This window comes from Camelus bactrianus, chromosome 6 (assembly GCF_048773025.1).
Source record: "Camelus bactrianus isolate YW-2024 breed Bactrian camel chromosome 6, ASM4877302v1, whole genome shotgun sequence".
NCBI classification, from domain to species: domain Eukaryota; kingdom Metazoa; phylum Chordata; class Mammalia; order Artiodactyla; family Camelidae; genus Camelus; species Camelus bactrianus.
In genome coordinates, this window is record NC_133544.1 from 4,207,683 (window position 1) to 4,224,163 (window position 16,481).

A 16,481-nucleotide genomic window follows, 5' to 3' on the forward strand; every position below is an offset into this window, starting at 1 on the left:
TTCGTTAAAACTCCATGGGCAAAATAACCATCATTGGCACACGTATTTATTTGCGTTTTCAACCTTTCTTCCGGGCATTTGGTCACCTTTTACATTTTGGTGTTTATTCTTTTATTCATGGACCTCAAGTGCCTATATTTGATTATATAAAGATAATAAAAGACTGGAAGATGCAGTCTTGTCTTTGGGCCGGATATTTCCTCTTTTTCATCTATTCCTGGAAAGGAGTGATGTATTATTCACCTACTTAAGGAGTATGGATGTAAATTAATTCTAATCCCTGTTTAGACAACCTCTCTCAACTAAGCATTGATCACTTGGGTTGTTTGTTTATCATCTTTCCTCTGCTCCCTTTTTTCCCGTTCTCTCCACTTTCCCTTGCCCTAGAAGCAGGGGCTGGATGAGCTCATCAATCACAAGGATTAGTGCTGACCTCATCCCTGATCCTCAGAGCTCGCTAGTGCAGACACACCCACGGCATGAGTGTGCTTTCATTGGCTCCCCGCCCCACCCCCACCCCACGCCCTTTCTCTTCCACTTAGTCTCACGCTGCCTCTCCTCATCTCTTTCTTTGACTCTGACACTTCTCTTCCTTGCATCTTGCCTCTCTGAGGAACCTCAGGTGCCAGGAGTGAGATGAGTGACAATCCCATGGGCCACGCGCTCCTGGCCGCGCCAGGCATTTCCATTTCTAATTCAGTCGTTCCTGGGTCCGTTCATTCTTTCTGTCACTCTTTTATTTCGGTATTTATTCTTTTATTAATGGACCTCAGGTGCACAGAACTGGATTAACCACAATCTGTGGTTCCCGAGCCTCCTCAGCCCCTGTCCACGTGGGGCCCCTTCTGTTCGTTAATTCCTTGTACTGCTGGTTTGCTTCAGGATTTATTTAACTACCTCCGCAGCCCAGTTTTGAACCAGTCATAATTCCTGGCTCATGGCACCTCCTCATTTTTTTTTGTTCTAGCACGGTCCTCTCGCTCATAGATTTATGTATGTATTTATTTATTCATTCAATATGTTTTTATTGCTAATACCCATCTTGTCATAATTTTCGATGTCCCCGCCTTCCTCGCTCTTTTTTGCATTCTTTTCATCTCAGGAGCCTCAGGTGCAGACGTGAATTAATTAAAATCATCTTTGTCATTCATTCGTTCACACAACCATCCCCCTATTTACCCCATTTTTTTCCTTCGAGGTTTGTGTTTTCTTACTGATGAACCTCAACTTTTACTATTTATTATATTTAATGAATAATATGTGTTTATTATCTTGAAGTTCTTATCCAGGAAGTGTCAATTCCTCCACGTGTCTATTTTAATTTCTTTTCCCACATCTTTCTTTCTCCCAGTCTTTCCTGCAATTTTTCAAACTCCTTTTCTTGCCTTCTCGTGGAATGCATGCATTTATTCCTTTAGGCTTTTATTTATCGTATTGTTTTTATTATTTATAAACTTCAGGACCAGATTTGAATTAATGTGGATGCTCTGTGCTAAACCCGTCCCCTCTCATAGACTTCATTGTCCGACCTACCTATTTATTATCTTCTTTTATTATCTTTTTACTCTTTTATTTTTATTTTTCCCCCATCTTAACTGTTTTTTTTTTTTCTTCCCTACCAGTCTTTGAATTTTTTTTTTTCTTTACTGCCTTTCTTCCTCTTGGAGATCAGGCTTGGATGAACTCCAACCCTTCTGCAACCGCCACCTCCCTGGTCACTGCAAAGCTTTTTTCTTATTCATTCCTTCATTCATGCATTCATGCATTCATTCAGGCTGACTCTTTTCAGTCATTATTTTTACAATTCTAGATGGCAGGTGCACCTAATTGGATACGTGATCATCTGTAGTCAGTAGGTCCTGACCTCCCTGGCCCCACCGAGGTCTTCCCTTAACGTGTTTCAGTTCTGAGCTGCCTCCTGGTTGGGTGGGCAGTGGCCCATCTCAGAAGCCCAGATGTGAATTCATCAGTGAACTTGCTTCAGGCCCCCTCTCATTCTTATTCCCAAAACAGCTCTCTCTTCTAAATGTATTTACCTGTCTGTTTGTTAACATATCACCTTTGTCCTCTTCTAATTTTTAATTTCTAATTGAATTTTTATTTTTTCATTTCTGCCCCATCTTCATTGTTTCTCTCTCCCTCTTCCTTTCTTGACTTCTCGTGTGCTTCGGAGCCCGGTGGGCACGGACAGCTGAGTCGGCGTGCCACCTGCAAACACTGCCCCCGCCTCCCCGGCACCTGCAGCTCCACGTCTCTGTCACGAACGCCTTCCTCCCTGCATTCACCCTTCCACACCATTCTCCCTTCCCGTTTTCTTCCCTTTTATGAGGTATTTACTCCTCCATCAATGGGAGTGATTACTCAGACCTGGACCCATTCTGACCCACAGCTTGTGCAGGTCCTTATTACCATTCCTCTCGTCACCCCTCCAGGACCTCCCCATTCATGCGTGGCCACTATCACCTCCTCACTCTTTCTTTCCCTCTTTCGTTGCAGCTTTCCATATCTCCTCCTTTCTCACTTTGTTCTCTTGTCTTCTTTCATTCCCCTGGCGCTTCGGTGCCCAGATGGGATTAATTACAAGCCTCCAACACGCTCATCAGGAATGCCTGAGGCCGCGCTCCTCCCCCCTCACTCCCTCCCATCTTTGTTTCTTCATTGCTTTTTCTTTTTTCTCTTTTGGTTTCTTCTTTCCTTCACCTTTGTTTCTTTAGATACTCCTTTACTTGTTTATTTAAAGACTTGCTATTTTTTGATAGAACTGCGGCTTTTAGAATCAGACTAACCAGAACCCTTGATACATGACAATTTATGACCCCTGCTCCCAGCACTGCCTTCTCTTCGATGTTGATCTATTCACCCACTAATGTAGTTCTGAACTTAACTGATGCCTTTACTTCCATATTTATTGATTTTTTTATTTAGATATTTTATTGTATTGTCTTTGTTTTTTTTTCATCCTTTCATGGAACAGACCTCAGTTCCCAGGACGAGATGACTCAAAACCCCTCCTGCCATGCTCCCACCTGAGTCCAGGTATGTCCATTACTCACTCATATTTCTTTTCAATTAAAGTTTTTTTAATTTTTTATTTTTTTGGCTTTCATTTTGGTATCTATTTATTTATGTGTGCCCAGAGTTCGACAACTTTCGGTTACAGTTAACTCTCATCTTTGGTCCCCTGGGTCCTCCTTTTTCATTCTACTCTTCTTTGAACTTCCTCTGTTGTTTCGTTTTCTCTGCTGGGAGCATGTATTTGGATCCATCCTAATGCCTGACTTCGAATAGCTGGACATGGTCCTCCTCACATAGCCTCTCATCCCGATTTTAAAAATCCTCTTTCTCCCTTTCATTTATCATTTTGCGTCATTCCACTTTCCTTCTCCCTTTCAATCGTCTGTTTCCTCCTGCCTCTCACATCTTTTTGCTTTGATGGGGCTCTGAACCTCACCCTCACCCTTGGATGCATTTTCACTTCTTATTCATTCTTCCTTTCATCTAGAGTTTATTCTTGTATGGACAAACTTTAGGTGCTATACATTTGAATTACTGAGTCAATGTTTTATTAGCTTTTGTAGTGGTCTCCTCTGCCTCCAACGGGATCTCGTTCGGGGCCCACTCTCTCCCTGGCTCACCTACTTTGCCTCTTATTTGGTTACGCATCCCTTCCTGTTTTCACGCATTCATTCATCCACTCACTTATTTGGGCCAGGTAACAGATGCCAGGGAAATGCCCTCCCAACCAGAAAAAGAGAACATTCCCAGTACTTGTGACCATCCAGCTGCCTCCCACCAAGTGAACCCCCAAGGTGCGCACAACCCACAGTCCTTAACGCATACGCATGGCAGACGCAGGCACAGGCACAGTACGTGTTAGTGCAGCCAGCACACACCCCCCCCACCACCGCCCAGGACTCACACCTAAATGGATGGGGCGGGGACAGATCTACCGTGAGGGCCAGATTCCCCAGGCTCCCCCTGGCGGGGCAGGCGCTTCCCCTGGACCCCTGTGAATGGCCATCCCCATAAGAGACCTGTTTCAAGACCCGAGAGCACACAGAGACACACACGGTGCACACAGTCTCCCCGGTGGGAAACGATGGACACAGAGTTCATCTTAAAATAGACGGCTTTGTCTGCAGCAATATAAAAATATTTTGGCCTTTCAAGGCAAATACAAAAGGAACAACCCCATTACCACTGCCGAGTGTCCCAGTCCCAAACAATAAAGAACTTGAAGAGGTTTAGCCGGAAACTTTGAAGACAGAAAATCTGTCCATTCTGTTTTCCAGACATTTCAAGGGGGTAAGCGAAGGTCACTGGCGCTCGAAGCCCGTTTGAGAGGCTGGTCCCTCGGCCCGCGTTCTTCTCCTTGGCCCTTTGAAGGGCCCCCCAGCTAGGCCACTTCCATCCTAGTCTGCCCTGCGGCACAAGAGCCAAAGGGAGACTCAGAAATGAAAGGGCCATTCATTTAGAGGAGTGAAAGAGAAGAATTTCTTTGGGGGTCCGGCACTTGAAGCCGCCTATAGAATTCTTTTGCCGCAGAGGAGACACAAGGAGGCTGAGGGTCCTGCCTCGGAGCACAGCCCCCCAGGGCGGCACTCACTGGGCCCGCTGGGCACCCATCTCCCTGTGAGCGGACCACCGACCAGTGCTGACCAGTCCCTCCCACAAGGCCGCTCTGGGTGGCACCCACCGCCCTTGGTGACCCACACAGATGCGCTCCCTACCCTCCAGCAACTTACGATTTTCGAGCTGGAGGCTGCTAGGGTCGCGTGTCTGAGGTCCCTTCCCGTGGAGGATTCCAGGTGCTGTCTTCAGCTGGAATAAGAAAACATGGGGTCACTGAAATAGAATCTCACCCAACGGATGCAGAGACGCCCCAACTTCTAGCAAGCATGGGGCTGGTGACACCACCAAGCAGGTGTCTTTCCATTACATTCGCTCGCTCACGGTCTCCCCTGCCAAGCTCCGCAGTCCAGCCTCAGTGGCACGCGGAGGGATGGGGCAGGTGTGGCGGCAGGGAACGTGGCCCCAACCCAAGAGCCCTTGGGTTGTTGGTGCTACCGCTGATGCTAAGTGCCACTGTATGGACCCCAAAGGTTTAGAGCATCTGCATGAACGACAGCTGAGCTGGGCACACCCAAAGGCTGGGGAGAAGGTTCCCTGGAAGGGCATTCCACCAGGAACGCAGGCCACTGTGGGGGCACAACCAAGCCATGTGAGCACGTGCTCAGGGTGGGGGTCCGCTGGGCAGCGGGCCCTGGATGAGACTAGAGAAGTGGACCGTGGACCACACTAGGGTTGTGGGGTCTTTAACGGGCAATGCGTCCTAAAACCCTGGGATGTGGAAGACCACACTGCCTAGACAGACATCTTCACTTTAAAAATTCCACAAACACTTTCATCAGCACCACAGAAAAGCCGTGACCAGGCACACCAAGCCTTTGATGTCAAGCATCTGCCTTAAAGTTAAACAAACAAACAAAAAGAGGTGAATAATGACAAACATGGCATCGTACGTCTGTCAAAACCCAGACTGTAGGGCGCAGGGCGGCCTCTCACAGCGTGGACGACAGACTCCAGCTCGTGGCTCCAGGTTGGCGCATCAGTTGTAACAACTCTGCCACATTCGTGCCAGGTGTTAACAACCGTGGAAATGGGGGTGGGGGTGGGGGTGGGGAGGGGAATTCTCTCTGCTTGCCACTTTTTCTGTAAATCTAAAACTTCTCAGGAAAGAAAGACTCTATTCATTACCAAAAACTGTTTTAGTGAGTTGATTCGAATACATGTTCCGAAGACGCTAGTGGAGGCAAGGAGGTGAGGCCGCAGGTGGCCAGTGGTGGCTGAGGTCTGATCGGCCCTGAGAGGTGGTAGGGCAGAGCCAGAGATTGGGGTGACATGACACGGGGCCCCCTGGCCTCCAAGGAACTGTCAAGGAACCCGGAGGAAGGGTTCCCACTGCCCTGTCTGACTGAAGCCATTTGGGCCCCCCAACCCCACTGTCATTGCCCCTCACTCCCAGTCATTCACTCCCTGGGGTGCCCAAGACCTGGCTAGGACGTAGGGGGCACACACCTTGCTTCCAACCCTCCTAAGGAGTCCTTCCCTGGCCTCGAGCTTCCCAAACACTGTTTTCCCCTAACTGGTTCATCTTATCACCAAGAAACAATGAGTCTTCAAAAAAATAACTGTCCATTCATTATTATATAGAAAATAGATAAACAAGGACCTCCTGCAGAGCACAGGGAACTAGACTCAACTGTTTGCAATGATTTGCATTGAGAAAGAATCTGAAAAGAAATATGTATCTGCATGTGTATGTATAACAGAACCGCTTTGCTGTCCACCTGAAACTAACACTGTAAGTCAACTACACGTCAATAAAAAATACAGTTTTTTTAGAAAATAAGTGTTAATTAAGCAGTCATCAGCTCATGGGTGACCAAAGGTAGACTCTGGTTATCTGAGGGTTCTCTGGGTCCCTGGTGTGTGCTGGATGCCACCCAGACAGTCTCCAGTCCCCCGGGAGCCTGGGAGCACTTGTTGGGGGGGACCCCAGCAGCACCTGTGGGAAGGGGGCCCTTCTCATCATCACCTTGGTCCTAAGGTGACCGCAGGCCTCCAGACAGACCCTGCACACGCAGCAAGACCACAGGCACTACCACTTCCCATGGGACCAAGAGCCGGGAAAGTGCTTTGGTGTGTCGTGCAGGCTTGGTTCTCTTCGGTGTCGTTAACAGGACCGGGGAGATCAGAAGCAGCTCACGACATCTGGGTTTTTTCCTGTTTCTGCCCCAGGGGACCCTCTGAACCCTCAGAGTTCCTGATTGTCCTTAATTAACTTCCGTGCAGGCCCCAGGCTGCTCTGTGAAGATGCAGCCCCGGAAAAGTCGTGCCCTGACTTCCAGGCCACATGTACCAGCCCTGGCTTGGCAGTGACATACAAGTGCCACGGTGCCAGGCTGGAATCGTAACAGACAGAGAAGCTGCAGGGATGAGTCACTGTCTAGAACCAAAGGAAAGCACAGGGCGTCCTGATAGAGCCCAGGGAATAATCTCCTTGAGCGATTGATCAGAGAACCTCAGAAACTCGTGGACTGAGCGCACACTCCACGTACGAAGCATCAGTAGACACACCGAAAACATCCTCCGAGGCTTCACCAGGTTAGAACATCCTAGCCCTGCCTCTCAAGATTTTCAAAGTTCCTCTTTCCTAGAGGCAGACAGAATCTAATCGATCTGGCATGTCTTTGCTACAAATAACTGGTGGAGGTTAAGAGCAGGGAAAGATGTAACAGGCTGATTTTTAGCAAAACGGTAATTCCCAGAAATAGAGCCTGGAGTTCATACAAACAGTCGTCAGCCTCAGATCTCAGGCTTCCTACCTGTTGAGTGAAGACCACCCTCTCAACTTCCCCCGACAAATGCAAGCTCTTAGCAGAGCAAATTTCCTGTACCTTTGTGAAGGCCGGGGACCAAGACATTACGGGCCCATTTATGAAAATGGGAGAGGTAATTGGGACATCTTTTGAAACCATGGTCCTGTCTCTGGCCGGCCCCCCATCAGCCCTCTAATTTCAGTCTGGCGGGCTGTGGGGATGTTTACATGTGCCTCTTCCTGGAATCTCACTCTTTGCTTCAGGAGTGGGCAATTAGAGAGAATTAAGGCCTATTTGGCGTATGTTTACCGTTAATGGCTAGAGTGGCAGAGGCAGCCTTGGGAAAGGCAGTCGGCTGGTCTAATTGAAGCTGGCAATTTTTCGATTCCTCATTTTAGCTCGCAGGTATTGTAGCAACCAAGGGCACGAAACAAAGGCCGCGGCCCAGCACAGTCATCACTGGGGGCAGGCCTGACCCAGCTCTGCGAGCTCTTTATTACCACACACGGCCGCACAAAAAGATAGCTAGAGATGTTTGCACAACTGAGTCCGAGACGGGCAGCCAGTGCTGCCCGGTGACTGATCGCTTTTCCGGAACTTGCCACCCTGGTGGCTTTTTCAGGAAGTTCTCAGCTGAGTGAGCCAGGGCGCCAACAGAGGTGTGGATGAGGGTCTCATGACAAAAGGCACAGGGCGAGCCACGGCGGATGCTGCCGCCAGCCACACCCGCCTGGGACTGCAGCCACAGGGCCAGGCTCATTATGCAGCCCAGAAAGGTGTTCCAGGCCTGGCCAGCCGCCCACCTGTTTGGAAGAATGTTCCATAAAATGCAATCCCTGCACCACAGCACGTGGGCGGCCCCTTGGAGCTGCTCTGAGGCCAGAGCTCTATCCGATCTGTGTTCTCAGAAAGCTGACCATAGGGACTGGCTCAAGACTGCTGCCCCACTGCACAGCCACCAGCAGCAGGCTTCACGTCCAGGGCCTGCCACCCCAGGCGAGCGGCCGGCTCCCTCGGGTCTCTGGTTTCCTAAAGTAGAGGGCATTGGAAAGCGGTAAAACAGTGATCTCCAGCTCTCCAACTCTAAAGACCCACCAAACAAACCATCCTCAAATGACCAGAGGCAGCTGGGAGGAACCCAGAGCCACAAGGGCTCTCAGGTGACATGATCCTGCACTCCCCCATTTCATAGATGGGAAAACCGAGGCCCAGAGGCTGGAGACAGGGGCCAAGGTCACACCCCTAGTGGGAGCTGAGCAGAGGCTGGAACCAGGTGTCCGGAAGTCTGCTCCAGAGCTGCTGCCTTATCCTGTGCCCAGAGCACCTACCTTATCCTGTGCCCAGAGCACCGGATTCAACTCTGTCCTACGACTGACGAGGCCCGAGTGGCAGAGAGGATGCCCTGCTCCCAAGAAGGCCAGTGGAGCCCCAACCTGGGCACTGGAGGACATCCAAACTCTCCTCTGGTGAAACGGCCTTGCCTTTCTAGCACGGACACCCCATGCTTCTTCAGCCACACAGAGTGGAGAGCCCTGACGGACTGCGGCCTCATTTTACAGATGGGGAGACTGAGGCTCATAAGCCAGCAGTAGCAAAGGGACTGGCCAGGACTGGGTCCTGAGAGTCTCCATGGCAGGGACTGGGCCCCTGGTTCCTCCAGAGCGAGGTTAGCCTCAGGGCAGCCTGGGGCAGAGGTGGTGCAAACCGTTTTCCCTCCAATGCCAAGGGTCCCCTTGCTCAGGGCTGTGGGCCCTGCTGACTGGAAGCCCCTTCACCCTTTCTAACTGCAAACACCAGCCCCAAGGAGCTCTGAGCCCCCCATCCCCCAGTTTCTTCTCCTGGTAGGAATGACTCTATCCCCCCCAACAGGACAGCCCAGAGAAGGGGCTGGGAGGGCGGGAGGAGCAGCTCAGCCACGGGCCCGGAGGGGCCGGCACAGCCATGCAGTCAGCCCTCGGCCCCTGCCTGTCCTCCCTCCCCAGCTTTCCGTCCTGGAGTTCTGTCTGCTTGGCCCCATTCTGTCTCTCTGGCTGCCTCTCGGGCACCAGGCCCGGTTTGATCAAATCCTGGTTTCCAGGCACAAGCTCCTCCGAGTCCTCCTCCTGAGAAACTTGCAAAAAGCAAGCCCTAGAACAGGGAGGCACGGGCATGTGCAGGGTCGCACCGACGGGGCAGCCGGGTAGATGCACATTGTGCGGCCTCTTGTCTGCGCCTCGGAGCTCCCGACACGCTCACAAGGGCGAGGGGCCCGCGTCAGCCCCCAGAGGGAACACACACACGCTCTGTTTCAGGGGAAGGTAATTGAGGTTTCCTTCTTTTCATGGGAAGAAAGGGCACCTTCTATTGAGAGCACGCATTCACAGAACCTGGGAAACGCGGCCCTCTCAATTATCCCCAGGTGGCTGTTCCCCGCGGGGGGCTCCCCCGCATTCCTTTCTGCCTGGGCCTTTGTTTCCATCTGAACCGCCCTGGGAGCTCCCAGGCTAAGAGTCTTCTCCATAAGCCCCCGCCAAAGACCCTATTCACTGCGCAGAGAGAAGCCAGGCAAGAGGTGGCGGGGAGCCCACCCCCCTACATAACTCCCAGGAAGGAGGACTTAAGAACTCTCCGTCTGGATTTTTTTTTAAGCCCAAAGAAATTGGAGAGCAATTAAGAGAGTCATGACTACACCCTCCACCACCCTCCTCTCCCTTAATTAATTCCTCTCTCACACAACACCCCCTCCCCACGTCCGGGCCTACCCCAGCCAAGCAAGCCTGCACCTGCTCTGTGCCCTGGTCCCTCATGACCACAGAGGCCCCAGGAGCAAAGGGGGCCCAGCAAATACAGATCTGTCCGGAGACCCCCTCACTGTTTGTTCCCTAAAGTGTGGCTAGTGATCCGTTTTCCACAGTGAAGACTGGGATTAGAGACCTAGTGTCTATAATTGGGAAGACACTAGAAATTCCAGGACGTATGGGCACCTCTCTGGCACCAGGCAGCTGCCTGGGCGCAGGTGAGGGGTCCCCCCACCTCTGCCGGATCCCGCTGAACCCGGGGCCCCTCCCGCTGGCACTGCTGTACGTGCTGCGGCAGGTGGACGAGGCCTGGGGGGCGCTCGCGGGGGCAGGCCCCCTCCCAGGGGGTTCCCAAGGGCACCCTCGTTCCCTCCTCTCCCGGCTCTGGAACACTGACTCATTCCAGGCCAAGGAGGGGGGCCCACATCAGCATCACCCCTTCCTTCCATCCCCTGCAAAGGGCCCCGCTTCCTAAAGCCACACTCAGGAAGCCAGGATTCGCTAGGGCCCACTGGAACTGGGCACCAGACTGACGGCCTTCCCTCCTTCCCTACCCAGACTCGTCTCCCCCTTTCAAAACTGGAACCCCATGCTTGAGAGGCCCCCATATGGAAAGATCCAACCCTTTTCCAGAATGTTCCATCTGCTCACACTGGGAAAGGGAGGGAGACCAGGCTATACTTGCTTCTTCCTCCTTTTAGGACAGGGGACCGGGCACAGAGCCACAGAGGGAAAGGAGAATTAGTTCTTGGGACTTATTTGCAACCTGTTAAGCTCTAGTCTTCTAAAAAGAAAACACTCCCAGTGCCCAGCCCCTTCCTGACCCAGCAGACAACGCCGGGTTCTGCACTATCCACTGCCCTTTAACCCTCTGGGGTCTTAATTTGCCTCCTTCCACACCCCCTTCTGTGTAAAGCCGCCTTTCTCTTTTCAAGGAAAAATTCATTAGCCAGCTCATTAAAGACGGGTGGGTTTTTTTTTTCTTTCTTTCTGGAGGTCAGAATGCTCATAAAAAACACATTTAAGTTACTTCATGTAAATGAATGAATAAGAAACACATGCATCCTGTAGCCCCTAAGTCTTGCCAGTTTTTGACATTATTTGGAGAAATGTGCTTGGAAATACATGTGGGGGGTTGAATCACAAGTCAGGAGTCACTAGGTCAGGGGCCCTGAAAGCCACAGTCAGCCCCACAGGCAACCTGCGGGGGGGAAGCGCGGGGGTGAGAGGGGTACTTTCTGCCTCTCTGGGAGCACAAGGGCTGGGCTCTGCCCTCAGCCCCCTTTCCCATCCACCCCAGGGGATGCAGGTGGGACCGGAGGGCCAGCTTTCAGGCCAGACCACCATCTCCTCCCTGACACCTGTGCCCCCCCGGAAGCGTTCAGCTAGGGTGAGCCACGGGGACATCCGCACAATGACAAAAGGCCAGAGAACCCCCTTCTGCCAAGAGGACGGGGTCCTGTTCTGCCTGTCTGGCCGGCCAGGGTCTCATTTCTCCCCCTTCCCACTCAGGGATGGGTCAATCCATCAAAAAAGAATTTTCCTGAAAATGATCGTTTCTTTCAACACTTAATGATAGCCTTTCTGCAATTCCTGGGGTGATCAGCTGCAAGGCTGATGGACGATGTTATGTTTCAACTTCTTTAATGGAGAATTTGACCTATTTTTCTCTTTTCTACTTAATGAGACGCAAAACGCAAAATATGTCTTTGCCTGAGACTAGGCGTCCACAAGTGTCTCTTAACTACAACACAGCCCGAAGACAGGCCATCCCAGATGCTGGTGGGGCGGTGCGGGGGGCTGGCAGAGTCTGGGGCTGGCTGGGGTCCTGCCACCTTGACTGTGCCCTCAGCTCAGCCTCCCTCGAGGGAGTCCTGAGACGTTCCCGGGGAAAGCGTCCAGGAGCCATGGGCATTTGGCTCAGACAAGCTCCGCAGAGCTTGCTGGAAAGCTCGGGACACGACACCCTGGAGCCCGCACCCTGCCCTCTGTGAAGCCCCCTCCCAGGCCTCTCTTCCACGTCACTGTGTTTGCAGGCGGCTCAGCAAATGCCAGCTGTGGGATAAATGTCACAGGGCAGAGCCTTTCCAGTGCTCCCTCCCTGAAGCCAGCCCCGGGCACACACTCCCCAACTCTCTGCAGCCTGCCGGGCCCTCTGGGGAACCAAAGCAAGCAGATACAGGCCTCAGCCCCTGGGTTTGGATATGTCTGCCCCTCTCCGCCTGCTCCAGTGGGTTTTGTTGAAAATTAACATCCCCACTCCATTTCCAATGCAGGGGAGAAGGGCAGAGGTGCAGAAGAGCTGTCTCTGAAATCTGTTTGATGAAAGGACATTATGGAAGCTGCGTTGGAAACCCAAGACCCCCAGGGAACAAGGGGGTCCATCTGCTCTGCCCACTGGGTGGCGGGCCCCACGCAGGCAGGTGCACCCAAAGGCAAGGCCCACAGCTCTGGCCTGGAGCCCCATTCATCACCTCCCCTCTCACAGAGACGCCGTGCATGAGCATCAGGTGGGGGTGTTGGCATCGGAACCAGAACAGCACAGGGCCCACTGGGGTGTAAACGTCTGGCGAGCTGAGTCAGCTTCGCCTCCACCTTCCAGGCCTCCATCTCCCGTCTAACTGCACTCGCTCATTCACCCCAGCAGCTACCCCGAAAGCCTCAGATACAGGGACGCCAGGCAGAGAGCCAGCCACACTCCACTCAGAGGCTGATTCTGAAAAGACCCCCGGGCTCCCCGACGAGTTTCAGGAGGGGCCCTGCCACGGCTCAGCCGCCGGAGCCCCAGGAGGGAGGTGCCCTCAGCAGGGCCTCCTCTCTCCCTGTCCACCCCACTTAGCTGCCACATGGCCACCTCACTGCACGGGACCTGCCAGGGCACCCAACCGGACCCACTGGTCCTGAGGGAAAAGCTGGTCTGAGGCCCCGGACAGGCCCCAGCCCGGGGCCCCCGTGGCTGCATTAGCGCATCTGGAACAAGTGAAGCCCGGATAAACAGACGACAAGCCCTGGAGCGCCCGGGGCGGCGGGAAGGGCCTGCTTGCCTCTTCTCTACCGTTACTGGTTTCATTTAGACAAACAGACATTCCTGTCTCACTGCAATTTCAGGGGTGAGGTGGCGAGGCCAAGAGAAGAACTCACTCAAAAACCACGGTTTGATTAAAAGACATTATCAAAGTCTCATGTGTGAGAAACGAGCACCCTCACAGGGACCGACGTTACCACGGCTTATGGGGAGAAATGGTTTCCGAGCCACAGAGCAGACAGGCATGCCTATTTCCGCCTCTCTGAATGGACCCGCTCGCCGGGCTTCGGGCAGGTGCACAGTTATTCATGTCATCAACATGATGCGCAAAGCTTTGAGAACCTACTGTGTGCCTGGCTCGAGCTGGATCTCAGGGACCCCCAGACCTGAGGTGGACACTCCCCACTTACCATACTGGCCCACAGCATGCCTGCATCTGGGCTCCGGGTGGCAAGAGTCTCGGCTCCAGAAAGCTTCCAGAACCCCAGGCCCCACAGCTGGTGTAGAAGAGGATTCGCCCCTGGTAGTGACCTTTCCCAGGTTAAATATGTACATTCTTGAACAATAGATGTGAGCTGAACCTAATGAGATCATGGTGTCCCGAGAAAGCAAGAAACTCACCCCAAACCAGGAAGGTGTCTCGAGGTACAAGGTTGGGAATGAGGCGCCAGGTCCTGAAGGAGGTGGTCTGGGAGAATCTTCTGCCTCTTCCATCCAGCTCAGGTGACTGTCATCAACCGGTGTGTCAAGGACGGGCAGACCCTGGCGAGAGGCAGAAAGTTACGACATCGGCAAGCCGAGCCCCCCAGAAACGCCAGACACACACCAAGGAAGGCCCGCAGCTCAGTCTCACCTGCGGCTTGGTGTTCGGTGGAGGGAGGTGGCCCGTGGGGACAGCAATGACAGGAAGAGGTACAAGGAGAAGCGACAGGCCGGGTGGCAGCCCCCAGACCAGCCATGAGGCCGGGGAAGGGGCAGGGCCTGGGACTCACAGGGACAGGACAGGGCAGCCGTCTGGGCAGGCCCAGTAGGACATGACGACAAGGGGCCTGGGGGAGTGAGAGGGACACAGGTCCAGCTGCAGCCCATAGCCACTCAGACTCTGGGAGGATAATGGGGGGAGTCGCATGCCAGCAGGGGCCTGTCCCCTGGGCACTGAAGACCCCCTGGAAACTAAGGGGGAGAGTCTCCTTGCGTTGGGGGCAAGGCAGGGCAAAAGTTAAGCAGGTGGGAGGGGGCGAGGCAGCAGGCAGGGCCAGGTAACCACAGGCGTGGGCCCAGCAGGGAAAATCAACCCGCAGGCAGAGGACTGGACAGCTGAGACCCAGAGGGTCACGAGCCCAGTGACTTGGGCACAGAGAACAGGAAAAGGGGTCAGGCCGGGCGAGCCGAGCTCTGGTGGGCAGTGGGCCTGGCCGCAGCGGTGGGGTGGGCCGGGGAGGAGCCGCCAGGTAGAGCAGAGCAGGCAGGCGGCCAGGCAGGGACAGCACCTGCCGCGCTCCCTGGAGGTTCCCAGCCATCCGTCCTTTGCATGGGCCAGAGCCCCCCAACCCCCACCAACAACCAGGGGCAAAGGAGCTGGATTTACCCCAGGGGAGGAAGGCACCACAGAGGGAGGGGTCCAGCCCGCGGACCCTGACTCAAGAGGGAGACCTGTGTGGCCAGAGCCCCAGGGGACATACAGTACAGCTGCTCCCATACCCCTACTTCAGCTCTGAACTTGAAGGCCGGGGGTCCAGAACAGCCAGCAGCATTCCGCTACAGGAGGGGCTGGGAGGCCAAGAGGGTGGGAGGGGCTGGCTTGGACCTGCAGCCAAGCCCCAGAGAAGGGAAGGTTGGAGACTTCCAGGGGGTTAAGTTAAAAGGGGGCCAACTGGCCGAACAGGGAAAGCAGGCCGCCCTGCGCACCCTCCTGCCTGCCTTCTCTGCAGAGCAGGAGTCCCTGCTCCAGGGCCTGGAGCCGCGAGGCCGCCAGCGGCCGAAGCAACCCCCAGGCCGCCAGCGGCCGAAGCAACCCCCGGCCCGCCCTCCTGGGGAGGCAGAGGCCGTCAAGGGACGCGCTAGTGGGGCCGGTGTCCAGCCCGGTGCTGGGCCATGGGCTTGCTCAGTAAGGATCAACTGTTGGCTGACTGGATGGACGCGTGAGTGAACGAAGGGGTGAGACTGATAAGGCCCCCGGCTCAAATGGGGCTGGGGGTGGGGCGACGCCCACTCCTCCACCCTCCACCCAGTGGGCCTCAAACTCCTTGTCTGCCCAGCAACTCCCATCTGGCAGCTCGGGTGTGGCAGTCAAGTTCCTTCGGTGACTCACCTGTCCAAACAGACATCCCACATACTCTTACTGAACCCCACTCTGTGCCAAGCTGGTGCTGGGACACCCAGAGGAGGAGTGGGCCGGCCTAGGGCATCCCCAGAGGACCAGATCAGGAAATGGTGATGGAGGAGCCGGAGAGGAGAGGGGTGGAGAAGAGAGGCGTGGTAAAAGCAGAAAAAAATTCAGAAGAATTGTGGGTGAGGACACCTCTTGGCCTCACTAGTTTCCCATCTGCCACATCTTCATCTCCTGAGCCTCTGGGATGGACTTAATGACGGATACCAAGAGCAGTGGGTCCGGGAGTCAGGGGCCAACACGGAAGCCAGCAGGGACCTCGGCTGGGAGGGTGGAGCGCAGGGCTCTCGGGTGCACAGGCAACTGAGAGCTGCGTCTGTCCCAGGCCCAGAAGGGGTGTTGCAGACACAAGTACCCAAGTCAGAACAGGCCACCTTATACTCGAGAGAGCAATTAGCACAGACCCCTCTGCTGGTGGCCCCAGATCTTTAAAATTGCCTTCCACCCCCCTCCCCAGGCTCTCAAATGCTGGAATATGAATGACTGGGGCAGGTGTTTTAATTCTTGGTGTGTAATTGAGGGTGAGGAGGCTTATGGATTTTTTTTTCCATTTAAAATAAATCCTCTTTCAGCAACACCAGGAACTGCTCTGTTATTTTACTATCCAAATGCTGCATGGAGGAGGGGAGGCTTTTGTGGGATCCCCATTCTCAGAAGTGCCCACCCTCAGCCAGTCCCCAAGCCCAGGCCACATTTGGGTCACCTCCACCAAAACAGGTAGAGTCACCCCAACCGGCCACCTGGACATTTGTCAACATTTCACTCAGGGACTGGACGAGGGTTGGTTTGAAATTAACTTGGAAAGAGCATCTAGTTCTGAACTATGAATGCCATGAGCCAACAGATCAGTTAAGGGAAGGAATTTTCAACTAATAAGTTTTCAACTAACAAAGTTTTCTTGTTCCAAA

The 16,481-nt window shown here is 53.7% G+C and overlaps 1 long non-coding RNA gene across 9 annotated transcripts in view; it reads right to left on the minus strand.

The window, feature by feature from the left end:
- The window catches only part of LOC105080015 (uncharacterized), a 34,663-nt gene that overhangs the window by 10,889 nt on the left and 7,293 nt on the right, over positions 1-16,481 (minus strand). For 6 of the 9 annotated variants that reach the window (XR_012507380.1, XR_012507387.1, XR_012507385.1 and 3 more), the window contains 2 exons: positions 13,806-13,946; positions 4,746-4,821 (listed from right to left, as the gene is read on the minus strand). This is a non-coding gene — a long non-coding RNA (uncharacterized LOC105080015). Of the gene's footprint in view, positions 1-1,048; positions 4,423-4,745; positions 4,822-13,805; positions 13,947-14,037; positions 14,234-16,481 lie in introns of those variants that run through there. The other 3 variants (XR_012507382.1, XR_012507384.1, XR_012507386.1) reach the window with 2 other exon arrangements.